Source organism: Coturnix japonica, chromosome 3 (assembly GCF_054131305.1).
Source record: "Coturnix japonica strain WE chromosome 3, WE-NBRP24, whole genome shotgun sequence".
NCBI classification, from domain to species: domain Eukaryota; kingdom Metazoa; phylum Chordata; class Aves; order Galliformes; family Phasianidae; genus Coturnix; species Coturnix japonica.
Window position 1 is genome coordinate 26,902,170 of NC_140665.1, and position 18,665 is coordinate 26,920,834.

An 18,665-nucleotide genomic window follows, 5' to 3' on the forward strand; every position below is an offset into this window, starting at 1 on the left:
GAAAGAAATGGAAAAAACAGATCAGACTGTTCTTAACATTAAAAGACTGACCAGAACATCTCGACGATGCCCTAGCAGTAATGAGTCATATCACACGATGGGCTAAAGAGTAATACATAAAAGATTCTTGTTTCAATCCCCTGCTCACACCAGAATGTTGACTCCTCACTACTGACGTTTCTTTTCACTCATCAGCAGGCTACTATCTGCTGTTTTGGATGAGATAATTCCTCTTGGAGAAAAAATATGAAAAGGAAAAGAGAATCCCTGCCCTGCTATTCATCAAGCCAACGGGAATAGCATTCAGAAAACTCTGGTACTGTGAAACTGGTTCACCTTTTCTTCCAGCTTTGGCTGATTATTCTGAAAGTTGACTAAGCAATGCCTTTGGGGGTTTTTTTTCTTCCTTTCCTATTGCACGTTAGCAAAGTAACAATTTTACTCTGAGATAAAGCGTACATTTCACAGGTGATTTCATCATCGGCAAATGGGCTTTTGCCACATCTTTCTGAGAAAACAGTCTTGCATTGCTTACAATCAGAAGTTGACTAAAAAAATTCTAGTTTAAATCAAATTGTAGTAAAAATGCTTTTGTGACCTGAAAATTCAGTGCTGCAATGGGTGGATCAGTTTTAGCTAAGGCAGAGCACTGGGAACTGTCAGAAAATGTGCCAAAGAATGAGGTCATGGCAGAGTTCTGGCATCCACAGTCATGGTCTTCAAGGGCCTGAGTGCTGGGGAAGGAAGGCCTACAAGACACACAAGAGCAACCATGTTTCTGCTAGAGCTGGGGGCTTTTGTCACAGATCACATAGATGCTTGGCTGTGAGCTCTCTTGCAAGTGGGCAAGTTGTTCCACAGACATTCCGAAGTGTGCTGTAATGTATTCATGACTTTCATTAATATGTTCAGCAATTAATTCAGCACACCTGCAAGATAAATTAGATGTCTAGCATTGCGGGAAGCTGTTTTGCTGACACAATGCAGGGAATGGAAAGGTGGCTGTCTGCGGGTTTGAGGGCCCAGACTACAGTCAGATCAGCAGTGCTGCGTCTGGCATGCTCTTGTATAGTGCTGGGATAGATGAATGATGACTATGGGCAAATTGTTTTCATAGTTTGAGAGAGAAAAGCAGCTTGTTGCTGGTCCAGATTTTGTAATTCAGAAGTTCTCTGTGGGTTTAGATGAAAGGCAAGTTGATGGATATTCAAGTTTGGTGAGCACCTGCATGGGAAAGCTGTGTTCTGTGGTCATCCTGGCCCACTGGGCTCACCTAGTAAAGCAGCTTACAAGTAGTTTGTAAGTTTTGGGGTGGTTCCAATCACTCTTTTATAGCCCATATATATATTTTTAAATTACTGTTTAATGACGTATACAGCAATAGTCCAAGACAGGGCTTGAATGCTATTAGAGTCATATCCAAATGTTGCCAGTGTCAGATTAGAAGCCTGAGCCAAGCAAATAGACACAGTTTTTCCTTCCTTCCACCTTCTATTTTTCACTCTTTTCCTCATAAAAGTGACTAAAAATAATGTGCCCTGCCTGCCTCATTTGCTAAGTAAAACATGTATACCTGCTTGTTAAACTGTAATTTTAGCTTCACTTTGATTGATAGCTCAAGTAGGAAAGGTTTGAATTTTCGTCTTGTACAGACACATTCAAATTAGGTGGCAGGTCTGTTGGATGCACTGTTTATGTGCAGACTGGAGCTTCCCAAATGACTGAAAAAAGTTTAAATGAACTTAATGAATTTTAATTTCTTTATTTCCTTCTCTTTTTCTTTTTTTTTTTTGCTGGTGCTTTAACAAGGTCAATAAAGTACTTGATGTTTTGGAATGGTGTGTCCTGAGTGAAGTGCAGCCAGTGCTGCAGCTCTTTCTACATGCTGTTCATTGGGTTGGGGTCTGCTAGGGCTGCCGATGGGACAGCCTTTACCACTGGCTTGGGCCCATGATGCTTGTGAGGGAGGTGCTGAGGTGGAGTGGCTAGAAAAATGCTGCCACTAAAGCACCGTAGGGTAATATGGGACCCTTAAAAATATAATCATCTTAGTGTTTTGTCCAATTGCATGTTCTAAAGCTTCATGTTAATACTTGAAGCAAAGACTGGTTTTTGTTGTGGTTTGGTTTTCTGTTTTTCATGTCTTCATGCATATTTGAAGCTGGTAGATTAAGAGCACTGCATGTCCCCTAGTCCCTGTAGGGGCTGTATGCACAGCCAACCACATGCTAGATGGAATTAGAGATCTTTTCCAGCCTTGATGATTCCATGTTTCTGTGCACGACTGCCTGTTGTGAGCTGGCACACTGGGCAGGGAAGGTACCTGTGTGACTTTGAATGCTTCCAGTGAAACACCAGCACTTCTGAGACTAATGGTAATTCTTTGTAGAAGTGGCAAGGATGGGTTTTTGGAACAGAGCACCTGGAGCTGAATTCAGCCTGGTGTGGTGTGGGAGGCTGTTTCAGCTTGAATTCCTTCTTTGTAGGAGGACTAGGAAAAAGGAGAGAAAGATGGAAGCCAAGTGACCCAGATTGAGTCTGAAGCCACTACTTGCTTACTGGTACTTCTAAAAAACTAAGTTGGAGCAACAGTGGCAGGATTAAAATGGCCCTGCTGGATCAGACCAATGCCCTATAGGTGGCTGAATGAAGCAACAAATGTATACAGAATGTGTACAGCCTTTCAATAGCCAGAGGTTTTAACCTCAGCATCTGGACCATCGTGGTCCAGCGAACAATGAATCCACACTCCATCAACACATTTCATGTCTTGAATTCCATGTTAATTTTTTTGCAAAGCACAGCATTTTGTGGCAGGACTAATGTCACTCTCTGTGTCGGGTAGTCACACATTTAATAGTTCATTGTAAGGAAATTTACTTTCTATAGCTTTTTTTCAGACTTGCAGGCAGACATTGTTACTTTACACTCAGTGGTTATTTTACTAGTGAAATGAATTTGTTCTTAAATGTTTTAGGTAAATCATCTTCTCCATTGCAAGCAGATTTCCACCCAGCTCAGATGATGAGAAATCTCAATCTACTTCAGATAAAATTAGCTGGGGGATTATAACCTCTTGTTAGCAATGTGGGTAGTAATATCTTCACATGATAAAAAACAGATTTGGAAGAGAACATCTGCCCAAGCCTCAGGCTGTGAAAGCCAGCTTAAAGTGAAGTAAATTTTGAATGACTGTCACCGAACTTGTGCAGTAGAACCTGAGGGAGTATCACTGTGATAGAACAACCTGATTTGTTGTATCTTGTTTTGGATTTGCTTGGGCTTTGTCCTCTTTGGGTAGGATTCTGTTCTGTGTGAAAAACCTTCAGTCTCTCTGGATGCACAGTCGATGTCTCCTTGTGTCTTTAGATGCAACAGTCATGTAAGTAAGTAAATCCTGATAATAAGTGGGTGAAATCACAAGCTGGTTCACTTCCCTTCCTCTTTTTCCTTGTAATCAGAAGATGAAGCCACTTCAGAAGTGCAGAGGAGGCTGTGTTACCATTGGCATGCCATGCCTGTGGTAAGCACACATTTTAAATCACAGTTGTAGAGCCTGTTTATGCAGACAAATGTCATGTGTTTAAAAATAATGAGTTTATTCAGAAAGAAAAATTCTCCCACAAGTGATTAATTAATGGAGACTCATTCTCAGTGTAACAGCCAGCTAGAATTATTTCAGGCCTTCTCTTGAAGTCAGTTACCTGTTGGAAAATCTGTTCTCTACACAAGTTGGTCCAAGTTCTACAGCTAGAAATAATGAAGCAGTGGTATATAGCAAGAAACAGTCATTTTTTCATAATTGCTTGTCCATCTCATTGTAATACATTAATAAGATTCTGAGTCAGCAATCTGGTTTTTGAAGTTCAAGGTTAAAATAGAGGGAAGGCAAACAGTATATTTTCTGATCACTGATGTAGAGGTGTCATCTGTTTTTTGTGGAGAAAAAAAAAAGGCCTGGGATCCAGTAATTTTGAGATGATTCACATTGTAAAATACTTTGCTTTTTCAAATGTGTATATGGATTTGTGAGAAAGTGAGAGTGACAATCCACAGGTATGACTTTTGACTCGATACTGTAGGTGCTGACTCTTCAGCACCTTACCTCAGACTGCATTTAGCGTGAAAGGAAATAGCTGTATCATAGAGCATTCTAACCAGATTGTAATTGCTGCTGTTCAAGATCATCACTGCAGTTCTGAAACACAGGTAGACACTGTGTGGCTCTGCCAGAAAAGCCTCTGTAGTGGCTCTTTCCCGGTCCTTCAACCCATGTGCATACACAGGTAAACAGGTAAACCATTGCCACAATGGACTGCCCTGCTGGAGCTGCAGCCCATCTTCCCCCCCATTGTAGTTTGGTCTTTGCTCCCTACTTTCAGTGTTTCATAATGGAGTTATAAAAACACATTTCTCAGTGAATCTTGGCAAAGTGACAGCTGAAGAATGATTCTTCCCTAGTAATTTTAAATGCATCAGCTCAGTCAGTGTTAAGATATTCTAAGAAACAGAAGATGGGAGAATAACAGTATTAAAAAAGTGCGATGTCTCAGGTTGATCCTGATGGGAAGATGTCATTTGTCTTTTGATCATAAAAAGATCTGAGATCCAATAATTTCAAAATATTAATGGAATGCTACATAAGCATCAAATGAATATATTGACTGGGGCTGGGACTGCTCTTTTCCTGTAGTTTCATAACATGTCTTGTCTAGTAAAAGAAACAATATGTAATTGTAGGTACCTACGCAGTTGATGGACCAGAAAGGCTTTGGTGGGATTGTTCTTGTCTCTGAATTAAATTGAATACACTTTGTAAAATTTTCTAATTGTATATTTACTCAAGGGTCTGTTCTGATCTTCAGGGTAAGTACTACAACTAAATGTAGTAGAATAAGAGGTATTTTTTTTCTTTATTTTTATGTTTTTTCTTTTGGATTACGCAAACAAAGCTATGCTTTACCTTGCAGTGTTGTAGTTCACCTTTCCACTTACAAAGGTAAAATCCATGTCAGCTGCATAGGAACTTTCAATTGTTTGGAAGGGGTTTCTTTGGCTTGCATCACGAGCTTATTTGAAAGACATTCTAAATATTAAATGAATTATTGTGTTGGCTTTTTCAAATATGCCAATGTAATTGTTTTTGGAAGAGAGACATCCTGCAGTAGTATAACATCAAGTAAAGACTCTGTCCGAGTGTGTGTGGGAGGGAGGAGATCAGGGAAAATGAGATGAAAAGATGTTGGACAGTAGGAAGTGGCTGACAGGCACTTGTAGATTGGAAAAGCAAGAAGTGGGATCCCATGGGATCAAGGCTGCTGATGAGGCAGTATAGAGAAGAAATAGAAGCGGAGGGACCATTGTAAATATTTAATGTCATGTCCAAACTTCTTAGTTCTATGGGAAGCACATAATAATTTCCTTCTCTTCTATGGAATTACTCCTATTTCATGCATTTTCTAAGATCAGAATGCAGCCATGTGTAGCAAAGAGGTTTGTTTTGAGGTATTTTTAGCTTGTGTGAAAAATTTGTGTCATTTTTTTTCTGGTTGTGCCTGCAAAACTGGGGGTCCTAAGACCCTACTGATTCATGCTGCTGCAAGGCACAGCAACGTTTGTTGGTGTGCTAAGCAGGGGGAACCAAAACAATCATATGTTTTAGAGAAGACATGTTTAATGAACCCACACACACTGATTTGCCCCCAGTAGGGATCCTCTGCTACAAATGAGACAACAGCGAGTGTCATTTATGGTGCTTCGTTTTATTGTTTTCTTGACTTGTACCTGATGAGAAAGAAAGGACCTGGGAAACAGCAGAGAGCTTCCTCTGTTTCATCTGCCAAATTTCCTCCGGCAGATGTTACTTGTTGGCAGCCATGCTGTTCTTAAAATACCCAAGAAATATACAATGAAGAACAGCAGTGAAAAAAAAAAAGACTATGGAATACACTTGAAAATATATTGTGTTATTTTAAACTGCTTTTCCAAAAGGACTGTGTTTTTAATATAGTCTGCTTTGCTGAAACATTTCTTAGATGAGAACTTCAAAATGTGGTAGACAAATTGTTTCAGCATGTCTGTGGGATAGGTAACTCCATTTTGCATAGGGAGAAATCTGAACATCAGAGAGCTGAGAACACTGTTTTTCAGCTTTGGTGTTGCTGAATGACTGTCAGAACTATGAGTATTGTATTAAATTTCAACCCTTAAGTCCAATTTAGTCCTCTGCCTTTCCAGCAGGAGGTTTATTAGAACTTCAACTTTTCCATTCACAGGTTATAAAATGAGAAAAGGCAGGGATGAGTGTGAGATACAGCCAGTCAGTCTTGAGATGAACAGTGTGTCTCTGAAGTTAATTATAAGCCCCTAAATTAAAGCATGTCATAAATACGTCAGACTGGATGTAGCCTTCTCAAAGTTCCTCAGCTTGAAACTGTTTAACCTACCAGTACATCTCTTGTCTAAGTTCACAAAATGTGGGCAAATTCCCTAATAACTGATGGCCTTAATATTATTAGTCTTGTGGTGTTTTTGTTGTTGTTGTGTTGTTGTTATTGTTTCAAACAATTTTTGATCACATGTATGCTAGGTATTGATTACTGGGGATGTATGGTCAGCAGCATAAGTGCAGCTCTTTTCATAAGAGAAACCTAAAAGCACAGCAGTCTATGAAGGGTAAAAGTCTAAAAGCATTTTTCAGTTCTCTGAATAAATGCTGTGGTGGTATGAAATGTATGTTGAGGTGGGGCTTCCCTAATGCATTGGCGGTGTACCTTAATTGACTTTTGTTAGGTCCTCCATTGTTTGAAAGAGATAAAAACTTGCTCTAGAAACCTTAAACTCTGTTACTGCCTGTCAGGCTGAAACCAAGCTGTTCTTTGCTGGGTTTTTTATGACAGCTTCCTCCTGGAAGACTAACTCACTGCTGCCAGTGGTCCCAGCCATCGCCTATGAGAGGACTGTGGAGGCTGCCCTGGCATGGAGATATTCATACCTTTCTAATTGGCAAGTGTACCTCCAAAACAAATGTTGGTGCCATGGTGCCATCCCCAAAGGGCCTGAGTGGGCAGAAACACTTTCACTTTGAGAATCTTCACAATAGTTCTTCATGAGGGGCAGAATTAGAGACCAAAAAGAGTCCTTCTCTTTCCCTGCTTCTGTTTCTTAGTCCTCATTTAACATGCATGAGAAGCTGGGAATAGTCACTCTTTGGAGTCACGCTTTACTCTCACGAGAATCATTAAATGTTAGTCTTGTATAAAATCAGCTACATTAGTAATTATTGCCTTTGCCCACACTTCACTTTTCTGCACAGATAAATAGGGAAGCTGGGTGTCAGGACGTGGCGTCTTTGAGTGTTTGCTGTCCAATACTGGATGTCTAAAACCAAAACTCAATGGGTGGCAAGTTACTGGGAGGCACTACCATTTCTTTAGACGTTCACAGAATCACTGAGGTTGGAAGAGACCTCCAAGATCATCCTTAGTACAATGTTTAAATGTTTCTTTATAATTCTGAGGAGGCAAATGAAAGAATAATTTGGTTTTGAATATCTAACGTCTCTTATGACTACATCTCTCCAGCACTTTCTTGAAGCTGTGTAGTTCATTTCAAATTACATTACTGCAAAGGCACCAGAAACATGAACGTGAGCCATTAGCTCATTAGTACCACCAGGAGAAGGTAAAAGAATTAGCAATTTCTGTGATGAGCAGCCACAGCTGAAATACATACTGTCTCTATGGAACTAGATGTGCTGCTAACACCAAGAGCTTGTAATAATATGACCTTTTAAAAACGTATGTTTCATAAATGGAAAAATGAGCTAAAGAGGCAGCTGGTGACGATTTCAAGAAGCTGTACTGCTTGATTAAACACTAACTTAATGTAAATGTAGTATGTGCGAGCAGTGACTACAAGCACAGAGACTGCAGTGTGCCTCTGACAAAGGCAGACAAATACGGACTCTTTCTGTGTGCACGGCAAGTTACCAGGAGTTCAGTAAACTCAGGAAACCTTGTGCCAGAAAGAAAAAATGAGCTGAGAAGTAATAATGGTGATAACAGCGTTCAATGAGGCAGGCATAATGCCTCGATTGATCCTGGCCTGCAGCATCAATGCTGCTTGTCAGAATTTGGTGCAGGGGAATCTTCTCCAAAGTTCATTATGACACTCAAGCTGATCTAGAGCTAAAACTGAGCTTATTTTTTTTCTGGACAGTCACGTTTGCACAGTACCTGGGTGAGGTGAGTACCTCAAAACAACTACCCATGAGAATTAGTACTCAGGGTAAACAGGGAGGGGTTTCCTAGTCATTTATAAAACCTCTGAGTACATCTGTGCTCTTCTGTCTTACTGTCAAGAAACCTGGGCAGTGCGGAGCTTTGTGCTTCTGCTGGTGGCAAGCAACCACAGAACAGCAAATATTGTCCCTCTTTAGTCAACAGAAAAGCAAGTGCAAAATGGGCTGCAGGCAGATCAGATTTCATTTTCAAAATGAGCATTTGGTGCATTCTTTGTGCATTCAATTCAACTCTGTGTCTTCATGCTAAGCAGCTGAAATTCTTGCTCCTGCTTCTTGTGTCACTGTAAGACAGTGCTGACAAGTCAAATCCTCTGGGATACACAGAGTCTGGGCAGGCATCACACACATTTCTTCTTTTTCTGACCCCCAAGGCTATTTTGAACGCTCTAAAAATCATTCTGCAAGTCTTGGGTGTTTCTGAAGATGGCCTGCAGCTCAAGCATGCATATTCACTGTGCTTTGCTGCACCTTTTGGGAAAGAAGTATCTGTGAGCTGCTGTGAGACCATTATTACTTTGGTTAGGTAAAGGTAAAATACAATCGAGAGTATTTATTTACAGCACACACGGCAGGCAAAACAGTCACAGATATTCATATGAGAATAGAACAGTTGAATTGAAAAGGTCTGATAAGGAGCATCAAGTCCAACAGCATCTCAGGTAGAAAAATATCCGTGTGGGCTTGGACCTCTGAGATCTCATCTCACTGTGCCTTTTCCTCTGGCTGGGCCCCTCCTAAAAGATGTTCCTGGGGTTTTGCCACCTCTTCCATGGTGGTCTTGGACGTGCTGGTGGGGTTGCACTGTGGTAGGGATTAGGCTAACTGTTTGTGCTGAGACTTATTTTTTGCTACTGACAGGTTGTCTTTTGCAGCCCCAGTTCCCTCAGCCTCTCCTTGTAGGGCACATTCTCCAAGCCCTTCTCAGGACCTGCTCCAGCACCTCAATGTCCCTTCTGTACTGAGGTGCCCAAAACTGAACACAGTACTCAAGGTGAGGCCTCACCAATGCTGAGTACAATGTATGTTAGGAAAATAAACAAGATACCTGGAGCAACTGAAATGGAAGTAATTGTTTCAGGGAACCACTTTCACTTAAAGGTGTACTGGGTAGAAGCCCAAAACCCAGATCAGCTCAGTGGCACTGCTGTAATGTCACTGCTGCCCCTGTCTAGGCAGAACCCTGCTTTTGTGGGTTTTACAGGTTAGTAAATGTCCAGTTACATAACTTCCTATTTTTAAACAAGTCAAAGTGAAAAGGGAAATACTGGCTCAAAGGATGCAACCAGATACATGAAATACTTAAAAAAGAAAGAAAAAAAAAGAAAAGAAGAAATGAAAGAGAAGTCACAGGGAATTAAATCAAAACTGTGGCGAAGCCATAACCCTCATTGCTGTAACAGGGGGAAGTGAGACCTGAACAAATGTTGAAAAAATATTTTCTTCTTTCTTTGTAAAGGTTCAGCTAAGGAGTGACTCAGCCTTATGTAAGAAAAGTCTGGATGGGGCATAAATAAATGCGAGTCACTATAAAGAATTTTCAGATTTTCTGTGAAGATCTTTTCCTTACAGGGTCTTTGTACTGGCAAAGGGAAAAGAAAAGAGAGAAGGAAAGGGAAAGATTTGCATCAGAATTCTAATGGCTATAAATACGGATGAGATTATGCAAACCACGAGAAAATGTCATTTGCCTCCCTTTGCATAAATGTGTGGAAAGGGGGTGGTAAGAGCACATACAAGGCGATCTTCACAGGAGAAGTGTAAGACTGTGGTTAAAAAAAAGACCAGACACACTACAGACATGGGATCTGAGAAGGAGGCAGTGATTTCCAATTGCTCCAGCCTTTCAGAAAATTATCACTTCAGTTCAGCCTCCGATATGAGAGGCACGCAGCAATCACACATACCTGAGGATGCTGTTCCCTGGCCTTGCAGGTATGTGTCAGGTCACCGTTGCTGGAGTAGCCACCCATATCTGAGCACTGGGTTGTAAAACTGTTCCTCCCAGCCCAGGATTATTTTATGGAGCCAGGACAGTCACTCAACCTCTCTTGAAGCCTGTTTATCTATCTGGAAGCTTTAGAGGGTGTTATCTTCCCATTTCTGTTGGTTTAATGCTCTCCCACAGCTCTCTAATTTTTCCTTTCCTTTTCAGTTCCCACATCTGGGGTTTGGAATATCTCTTTCTATTGGAAAACAGTCATTGGCTTGGGTGACAGCTGAGTCATTCTCTAAAGACTCTTCTTTTTTTTTTTTTAATAAAAAGGGCTTTTTAGGCTCCATCCTGACTGTCCAGCTAATAAGAATCCGTTCTCCTTGGATTGGGTAATTCCCACTTATTTTTATGTGGAATGAGATTAATACATTAATTAATGTCCCACATCACAAGCTAAGTTTGACTTGCTCTCCTTACTGAAACTATCAGACTTGTGGGATCAAACAACTGTCACTTTTGTCCTTTTTCTCCTCACAGATTGAAAAGGATGGTCTTGTTCCTAAAGGAGAGCTGACTGTGGCCATGCTGAGCACTTGCATATTAAAATCCCATGTCTGAAAGCAGCTTGGGAAAGCCAGTGGGAAATCAGTCTCTTCTGAGGAGGATAAACAACTGGCAATAAAGGTAGGCAGGAAAAGGTAGCTGTTTAGAACATCCTGCAACAGGCCTCACCCTTGCTTTCTGCTTGCTTTCCACCTCGTGAAGAATAAATGAAAATGTATCTGGAGAAATGAAGTTCCTAGAAAGAAGTTGAAATTCCAGATGGCTGATACCACCCAGGCACCAGCTGTTGAAGAGGTAACGTAGTCTGCTATAAAAAAAGAAATCACCAGTGCCAAGATGCTATTGCTGCACATTGGGGTTTTGCTTCTGCTACTCTCATCTCGCTTTTAGGGCCACACATGTCCAGGGTGTGTGTACAGTCCTTGGCATGAGAATCATCCTCCTGATTACTATTGGAGAATGTAGCATGCACCAATATTAAGTATTGAGTCTGTGAAGAATGTTATATCACCTGGGGTAGAACTTGCCCTACTGCTCCATAAAACAAATTTCCCCTGTTATTTCCTAAATTGAATGATCATTTCAGTGCCTTCAAAACAAAACTTTTCTTCTGTGATCCAACACAGTGCTGTTAAGCATATAGAATCTTTGCTGTTCAGGTGGGGATTTTTTTAGGAAACTTTGAAGCATTTGGAATTCTAACCCTTCAACTCTGAATTATATGTTTCAGGCTGAGCTGAAATAATCTCTGCTTTTCTTTCTTACACTGTTTTTATATATATATATAGATATATATAGATATTTTGTTCTGACAGAACCAGTCCAGCTTCCTTCTTCCTTTGGTTGGAAACTTGAAGTTAAGAGTATTTGCCAGCTTTAAGTGAAAATTAATACATATCCCTTGGACATTGGGTGAGATCTTTAACTGGATTTGAATGCTGTAATCCCACTGAACTCAAAGGAACCAGACTGATTTATACCAGATGGTTATCTGGACCTCCAAGGGGAACGTAATCAGCATCAGGGATTACATTTGCCATTAATACACAATGATCTGTTTACATCAGCAGAATTACATCTGTGCTTCCTCACAGATAAATTTCTTCCAAGTTTCCACTACTAACATTGTCATCCTTGCGCCGCGGGTTGTGATTCAAACTGGCAACAGAAGTCCAGGAAGATTTTGCTGTAGCGATGCTTCAGCCCTTGTGCCCAACATTTACTCTGGTGTTTGTGCCATCCTGAATTCTAGATTTTAGTTTGTCATCATCTGTTCATTTTGTGTGTTTGCACCAGAATGAAACAGAATGGAGGGGAAAATCATTGTTTTCGTTGCTTGTTTGTTTGTTTTGATGGGTGAACACAATAGAATGAAAATACATACATATATGTGTATGCACAGACATATTATTGTCAAAGGAGTGTTATACAATAGGGATGCTTTGTGTAGCTACCAGAAAGACCACTAATACGAACATACTAGTGGGGAAAAAGGCTCACTAAGCATGCACATTCATAAGCAGGGAAATGGTTGCACCTTGTAGGAGTAAAACAAAACCTCTGATTTATGGGCACAAAGGAATTGAAGGATTTTGTTCTTAGTTTTTCTCCATTGACTTCAACAGCTCCTCTTTGTTTGAGGAGATACAGGTTTTCAAGCTGGCAAGGTGCAGCAGACCAGCTGCTCTGCAAAGCTGATGCTGATCTTTGATTTGTATCTTCAGCATTTTCCTTTTTGGATCAGTTAGTACTATTAAGCTCTTGCCTGACCTGCCTCAGTATGCAGCAGCCTGTTGTCTCTAGAGTGATTTGAGGGTTTGTTCTACCTCTTCTAGAAGAGGCTGCAGTTCCTCTTCTATCTTAACCCTGAGAGGGTGTGTTCTAAAACCTAGAGAGATGTTTGAGCTGTGCCTGGACCTTGTGCTGGAGCACATGTTGAGCACCATGCACTTGTTCTACAATTCTGTTAAATCTGTGTTTGCAGGTGAGTGACTGAGTGTGTCACATTGGGTTGGTGGTGTTGGTGAGAGCGGATCTTGCCTGTATGAGTAACATGAGCTTTTCTTCCACCATACCGTTTAGCCCTTGCCTAGATCAATGTCAGTTATTTATACGCTTGAAATGATTTAAAATGATTAACATGGTGACAACTGTCTAGGATTAATAATTTGCTATGAACAATTTAAACTAATTTTATCGGGATTGTGTGGAAACATGAACAAGAAGAGGACCATAGGCAAGGAGACAGCACTGCAGAAGTAGGATGGGAAGAAGAAGTTTTCTGGTGTGGGTGAATAGCTGTGGGTCTGCAGCACTAACATAGATGTTGGATGAAAGTGAGTTTTAGTCAGCCTTGTAAATATTGTCATAATTCCTGCAACCCACATGGGGTCTCGACCCTGCATTTGGAAACAACTAGATCTGTGCTCAGGGAAAGGAAGCGTCTGATGCCTCCTGGGCCATCAATCTTAGCCTGCCTCACAATGGCTTACAACTCTTCTTGTTTGTTGCCCATGCTGTGTGCATTGGTATAGGCACACCTAAGCCGAGCCCCTCGCCAGTGGCTTGTAGGTGACATGCCGTAATTCACTGGGACAGGCAGGGCTAGAAAACTCTCACTGCTTCTCTTGCAGAATGCCTAACCTCTGTCCTTGCAGAGTGACAAACCTTCTCTAGCCCAGGGAAGCAGGCAGCGTGGGTGAATGTGCAACCCTGGCCTTATCCAATGCTCTGCTGTGTGTGCCAATTAACTTAAGGCTTGCTTTTGACAGAGCTTGTTTGCTTGTACAGCTACCTTTCTGCTCAAAATGGCTAATTGCACAAGAGAGAGCTTTTTAAGCATTAATAGTATTTTTTAAGATCTTGACAAAGAAACAAGAGTCCTTTAAGAGTCCTTGCAGCAGTGAGGACAAAACCTTGAGAGTTATTTAAAGTAGTATATTTTTAATTGCATCTTCTAGTTGGGAGAGGCACTGGGATCTTCTGTATAATACCTTTCAAGGTGACCTTTGCACAGCTGTGTTGTCGGGACGAGCCGTGGTGTCACTGTTAATAAGTGCGTTCATTGGAAAAACAGCATCACCCGTGTTAGGTCTGTTTGCTGCCTGTAGAGCTGCAGCACTTGGGAATGTGTTGGTGTGGCTGTGCCAGGACATCATCCATGGTCCTATGGAAGGTGCTGGTGAAGCTCCTATCCTGCTTTAATTAGCCAGGTCACCCTTGTGTCTCCTTTGATGGAGAAGAGTAAGGGATGCACAGACAAGTGGGGTTCCACTTCTTCCCTTGCATTGTGTGTGCTGAATGTTGTCCTTGTTGCAGTCTTGTGGTCTTCAACCAGAAACTCTCTTACAGTGTTCATGGGTGTAAAATCAATATATGTTGCTCCAGAGTCTATCTTGTGGTCTTAGAAACTGACCTGGAGGCAGCTATTCCTCTCTATTAACCAACTTTATGTACCAAAGCTGCATCAGGGCTGATGTATGCCAATGGGGGAGCCTGGTTTTCCTCAGCTGGTTTTCCGAGGCTATGGAGAGGTAACCAAATGAGAACAGTGCATTCCTAATGCTTCACAAAGCATGGGTCTCTACTACAGAAAATAAGAGTCAGCATCAGGCAAAGTTTCTGACCTGCAGGATCATGGCTGATTTCTGACCACGCTTTCAGCTGATGGCTGCCACAGAAGCCACTGAGAAGTGAGTTGTTGGTGAGTGAGCCTGGTTCCTGCTGACAGGTGTCCACCTTGCAGTCTGCAGCTGGCAGCCTTGGCGGCAGGCACGGCTCAGAGCTCCAGAGCTGAAGGAGCAGGAAAAACAAACAGCGCTCGCATAACAGGATGTGACTGCCTTGCTTCCATGATTCATATCCTGAGCTGCAATCCCCTGGACCGGTGCAGCCCAGCGGCCAGATCCTTGGCCCACTGATTTCTCTTTGAGGTCCATGAGGCGTTCTGATAATACCGCTATTTATAAGGAAACTACTTCTGGCCTGATTTTTCTGAAATCCCAACTGCTGGCTCTCTCCAGAGATGAAAATTTCTGCCTCACTGAGGGCTCTGAAAGGGGCTTTTCAGCGCTGCCAGTTTTGCCTAGGATTTGGATGTAAAAGTCATTTAAAGTGGAGGCAGCCTCATCTCTTAGAATTTCCTGCAGAGCTGATCTAAGCATTCATCAGGGAGAGATGTAGTGAGACTTCTGGCCAGAGGTTCATCCAGTATGCACTATTGCTTTGTGCAAATACCTCCTTTCCCCCGCACCCTGACTTTTCATCCATCTTTAGCATGTGACACATCTTACTTTCTTTCACAGCATCTGGGTGCCAGCCAGGTAGACTCAGGTTCCTTTTGAGTGACCAGAAAATTCCCAGATGCTGCCATACAAACTTGTCTACTATCCTCATAATCTTCCTGCAAAATGGTCCCCTCTATTTATGGCCCAGGGAACATGTTGAGAAGGAGGAAAGTGCATAATACTTGTCACTGATGTCTGTGAAATACGAGTGCTTGTGGTGTGCTCACCATGTCAGAAGACAGCAGCTTTAATCTGTCACATCTCTATCCAAACTTAAGTTCTAAAACATGCAGCTGTCTTTTCCCCACATCTCTGCAACCTGGAAAACTGAAAATTTATCCATCTCCCTGAAAAAAAATAAATAGTGTTATTGCTATTTTTCTAATTTCTTGCTCTTCTTTTAAAAAGACTACATCCCTGCAGCTCCCAAGGGTTTTCTTTGCACCTGACAACAGTTTTTATAGTCCATTTCCTTTCCCTAGCTAAGTTTAGCTCCTGCTTTTCTACTCTTATCCCACAGGCTGATCTCAAAAGAAGTTATGTCTCTTCATGTTTTCTTTCTGCCTGCATCAAGTAGTTTATAATAATAAAGTTTTATATCAAATTGATGAGAAAAATAGCAAGGAGAAAAGCAAATTTCCTTTCTGCAGCTCTCATGCCATTGAAATGCTCATAGCAGAAGACTGGATGGAGTTGCTAACCCAGACCAGAGGTGATGCAAAGGCAAATCACACGATCTCTTTAAGGCTGTGGGATATTCCCAGACCCCTGGAGAAGACTAGAGCCCTGATAAGGTGATTATATCTGCAAAACAATAACATGGGAAACAATTTTGGGTAACAAAAAGTTCAAGAATGCCCCAGTGTGATTGCACAGCATGGGCTGAAAAGAAGCCTGGAGCAGAGCAGCAGATCAAGAAAAGATTTGAGCTCTCCCAGCAGTTTGCTATCTCAGATAATCTTCTTCTATGACATTAATTTCCTTGGGCAGAAGATTAAGCACTTTTGAATGAATTATAGTGATTTTAGTTTCTGCTGTCCGTGCATATTACTGCAATTATCTGTGCGGTCTCTCAGCTGCTCTGCTGCCATCACAGAGCCCAAAAGGTTAATAATGGTTCAACTTGAAATTGCTAGGTCTGTTAAGTGTGGGAGGTATGTCAGTAGCCCATAGAATGAGCACCTCTGCTCTTTATATAGAATTAAAATAATACATGTGCACAAACAAGGTCTGGTCACCACTTAGCAGGGACGTTTTGTGGTAATTTTTAGATGAAACTTCTGCTGTTTTTTTTCCACAGGGTAAATTCACTTCCTCTAGCAGCCCAGTTAATGGACAAGGGAGCATCTTAAAGGTTACGTGCTGCATTACTGAAGAAAAATGTGTCTAAACTGTGGACAAGTTGTGATTAAACCAAGACAACATTCATACATCCTCGCTACCGCCTGGGCTAAATGGGTAAAGCAAGGAATTTTAATTCGCAAAGGAGGGCTTTATTAATTTTTCTCATGCTGTGATATATACCCTTTCTTAGATCGCACCCCTTGAAAGCAGTAGCACAGCCTGCAGTAATGCTAGAAGCAGCTCTATCAGATCTTAGTAGAGGGCCCTGTGTTAGTATAGCAGCAAGTCACTGCGTTGTGTGGATCTTGTTTTTGCTTCCAGCCCCAGCACATGAAGGGTGGCTCAGTTGTGCTGTCTGGAGGCCCTCAGCCCCAGGAGATGCTCTGACACTCACCAGGGTTTCAAAGCTCTGTTAATTGACACTCTAAACCAATCGAATTTAACAAGAAACTTTCCACTGACATCACAGCTGTGATTTATACCCTTAATACATAACGCATTGTTTCGAATGTGAGACTTAATGCCTTCATCAAGCCTGCAGCTTTCCAAGTCAAGTATGAATAAACGGAGAGAGAGGAGGGGAAAAAAATACACAAACCACAAGACAAGTTTAAGAGATTTCTGCATATTCGTTAGAGGCAGATCTTGACTAATGCCAAGAAGCAGTGGGAGAGGGTGTCTTTTGTCTTGGAAATGGGAGCCCATAGTTCTCCTGCAGCCAGATCACCACATCGATGTGTTAGCTTGTGCTCAAAGAGGAACCTGAGCCTTGCACGCAACACTTGGACCAGTGGGAAGGTTAATGGACTCGCCTTCGCTGTCAGAAACCTTGCCTGCTTACGTTAATTAAATCTGTCAGCCCCTCTATTTTTCATCTATTTTTAGTCTGGTTTTCTAGGGAACTGAGGCTTATACAGTCACAGTGGCTGTCTGTCCATCTGTTGGTTCCCCCCGCTCCTCCCCGTAACTTTCAAACTGTCAGCAAATTTCAGCCAATCTGGAAAGATGAAGAGGCATCTCAGAGACGTTAGGATGCTTATGAATTTCATGAGGACTGCTGGAAATCTGACAAAGACTTGATTAATGTCCCCTCAAGGCAAAGCTGTGATCACTCAGCCATTGCCTTTTCTGTTTGTCCCGACTAGGCGATGTACAGCAACCATCTGCCCCGCTGACATGTGAGTGGCTTTAAAACCAGCATGTGCTGCCTCTTGCTCACCCCAAAGCAATGGGAAAGCAAAGGTTTTGTGGGAGATGTGACTGGGGAACTTGTAAGGGATGTGAGGAACTGTGGGGTGTCAGATGGGAAATAGAAATAAGTGAGAGCACTATGGTGATGGTGGCAGCAAAGGAGGGCTCTAGAAACACTCAGTTTTTATACAGTTCTTTGGAGGAGCAGCAAATGCTATGAAAACTGGGGGTGTTGTGGTGGGGGCTGAGGGGTGAGCAGTGATCCTGAAGTCAAAGGGAAAAGATACTGGGAAAAACCCAGGTTAAGGTCAGTTGTAGTATGAGAGGCATAGCAGCAATCCCTTGGACACTGAGTAATGTTATCTCAGCTGCTCGTAGAACAACTCGCTTTATCAAGAACTTTTTTTGGCAAGGTTAGAACAGGGAATGGTTGAACTTATTCAGAAAATATGTTCTCGTGATTTCTTTTGGGCTCTGCAATTATGCTGATTGAGATAGCAGCTCTTTTTCATGATACACTATGGCCAGAAAACATACCTCCTGCGTTACTCGCTGCACCCATTGGATTTCTTCGATTCCAGAAGTTCGTTTTTCTTAAAAGGATGATTGTTTTGCTGTGCCCACGCCACTGAGACAGAGCAGCACTGATTAAATAGAGGCTTTATGAATGTTCTTTGTACTGTGTGAGGAGAAGCCTTCTTTACAGCTATGTGAAAGCTTACACTCACTTGGATGGCAGTCAACATGCCTTGGTAGATGAAGCATTGGCCGTCTGTGTATCATTAAGGATCTCCAAGAGTCAATTCAGTCCAGACAGTAAACAATGAATTGCTGACCCTTTCAGCTCTGCTGGGGCTAAAAAATACCATTGCACACATCTGAGCCCTATCAGTGGAAACACACAAGGATTAGATTATTTTGGTGATGGTTGCATTTTTATTGTGAATAATCTGATGGGAGCCTGATGGTGTCCAACACATCCATTCTTGCCTTGCGATTCTTTTGCCGACTGAAACGTTGTTAGTTTTAATGACATAATTAT

General features: G+C 41.8%; 1 protein-coding gene across 1 annotated transcript in view; it reads left to right on the forward strand.

Moving 5' to 3' along the window:
• Nucleotides 1-18,665, forward strand: part of SOCS5 (suppressor of cytokine signaling 5) — a 115,381-nt gene that overhangs the window by 65,165 nt on the left and 31,551 nt on the right. The window contains exons 11-14 of the mRNA XM_085543126.1: nt 10,776-10,922; nt 11,004-11,096; nt 15,739-15,882; nt 16,389-16,546. The gene's annotated coding sequence lies outside the window, so the exon portion shown is untranslated. The remainder of the gene's footprint in view (nt 1-10,775; nt 10,923-11,003; nt 11,097-15,738; nt 15,883-16,388; nt 16,547-18,665) is intronic.